This window comes from Neopelma chrysocephalum, unplaced genomic scaffold (genome assembly GCF_003984885.1).
Source record: "Neopelma chrysocephalum unplaced genomic scaffold, ASM398488v2 Primary Assembly neopelma1_96665, whole genome shotgun sequence".
Lineage (NCBI taxonomy): Eukaryota > Metazoa > Chordata > Aves > Passeriformes > Pipridae > Neopelma > Neopelma chrysocephalum.
In genome coordinates, this window is record NW_020925310.1 from 4264 (window position 1) to 6586 (window position 2323).

Genomic DNA, 2323 nt, shown 5'->3' on the forward strand with positions numbered 1-2323 from the left:
GGGATGGTGGGAGGTGTCCCTGCCCATGGAAAGGTGGGATGGGATGGGATTTAAGGTCCCTCCAACCCAACCCATTCCATGAATCCATGTGTTCAAGGGCACTGAGCGAGGAAAACTCGGAGATCCTTCCCATAAAAGCAGCTCCCAGAGCGCGTTAATCCCTGTGGGAATCGAACCCTTCCCCTGCCATCCCGGTGATCCCTCGGGAAGCTCCGCCCGCTCCAGGCGTGGCTCATCCCACTTTTCCTCCCTTTTCCCGCTGCTCCGCTGCTCTTCCCCACCCGGTGGCGCTGGAGCCTCGTGGAATCCGCGCCCTTGGAATGTTCCTCCTGCCCTGGGTCAATATTTGGGGCCGTTTCCTCTGAACTTTGGAATCTCTCCGATCCCAACCCGCCCTTCCCGGCGCTCCCGGTTCGAGGAGGGGGGAGAGTTTCTCTCCTTTCGTTTTCCTCTTGAGATTTTTGTGCTTCCCTGGGACAAATTCTGGGAAGAATCGTCGGGAATGTGCAGCCCAAATTGTTGGAGGTGTCCCTGCACTCGGCTGGGATGAGCTTTTCCTTCAAGGATCTTTTCCTTTGCTTTACGTTCCTCATTTCCTGGGAATCCCCCCCAGGATCCTCCCATGGGATTCTCCTGGGCTGCTCCTCGGGGAAAAGTGTGGATTGGGGTTTGTAATTCCCGGTTTTCCAGCCTTTTCCACGCCGGTGTAGCTGTAACTGCCCCGGGGTTTCTTATCTCTCCCCTCTGGACTTTGGAATTGCTGATAACATTCCATCCCACCCACTCCAAAATTCCCTCGGGGCAGCTTTGGAACAGCCAAATCCTTTGGATTTTGCCACAAATCCGGCTCCAAATCCCACTGCCAGAGGGCAGGGAGAGATGGGATATTGGGAAGGAATTCCTGGCTGGGAGGGTGGGGAGGCCCTGGAATGGATTTCCCAGAGGATGCGGCTGGATCCCTGGAAGTGTCCAAGGCCGGGTTGGATCCCCCTGGGATAATGGGAGGTGTCCCTTCCTATGGAGAGGTGGGAATGGGATGATCCTTAAGGTCCCTCCATCCCAACCCATTCCAGGATTCCATGAGCAGGTCCTGTCCCGTTCTGTTCCAATCCAGGAATGTTTGGCTCCCAGGGGAATCCCAAGGTTTGGCTTTTCCCTTCCTTTCCTCCCTTCCTGCTGCTTCTGGAACTGGATGTGGCTTGGCCACGGCCCCTCAGGTTTCACTTCCAGCTGGGAATGGTCTCTTGGAGTCTCCAAGGCTTCGTTTTAGTCTCTCTGGACGTGCTGGAGAAGCCGAGGGATGGATAAATCCCATGTGGAAGCCTCTCCAGCCCTTGGGCTCTTCCAGTCCTCAGCATTTCCCTGCAGACACTTCAGTTTTCCCACTGGATTCACCTGGGGAGGTTTGTTTTCCCCCCCTTGGCACGAAAATCCCATCGTGGACATAATCTTTGCCTCCATTTCCTATCAAGTTCCTTGGAATTAATTAATTCCTTATTGACTTCCTCAGAGTTCATTAATTTGGAGTTCCCTGGTCACCTCAGCTCTGGGCTCTGGAGGGGCTGGAGCTGGGAATGAACATCCAGGGTGCAGGGAATATAAAACCCAGCCCTTATCTCCTCTGCCCAGACAATCCTGGCTCAACCAGGTCCATAAAATGTTCCTTATCAGCTCCCCTGGAATTTTATCCTGGTGTGGAACGAGGCTGCTCCTTCCTGGGATCCTCCCTGGAGCGGGTTTTACTGGGAATGAGAAAGTTTTCCCAGTTCAGAGCTGCCTGAACTCCTTCCCTGCAGCCTGGGGAGGGAAGGGAGGAGGGATCCCATCCAGGATTCCTTTGGAGAAGTGGTTAAACCCCCTCCATCCATGTGGGATGTGGTGGGAATAAAAGATCCAACCTGGCCCTGCAGACCTGCTCCATTTCCTGGGCTGGAATCCTCCAGGATTCCATGAGAATTCATCCTGGCTGAGCGGTGCTTTGGAATCCTGTGTTTGCCATGGGAGGGACAGGGATTTCTTGGAGCTGAGGCCTGTTTTCCATATAAAGAACAGGGATTTGCTGGATCTGAGGCCTGTTTTCCATGTGAGGGACAGGGATTTCTTGGATCTGAGGCCTGTTTTCCATGGGAGGAACAGGGACTGTTGGTTCCAAGACCTGTTTTCCATATGAGGAACAGGGATTTGCTGGATCTGAGGCCTGTTTTCCATGTAAACAGCAGGGATTATTGGATCTGAGGCCTGTTTTCCATATAAAAAACAGGGATTTGCTGGATTTGAGGCCTGTTTTCCATGTGAGGGACAGGGATTTGTTGGATCTGAGGCC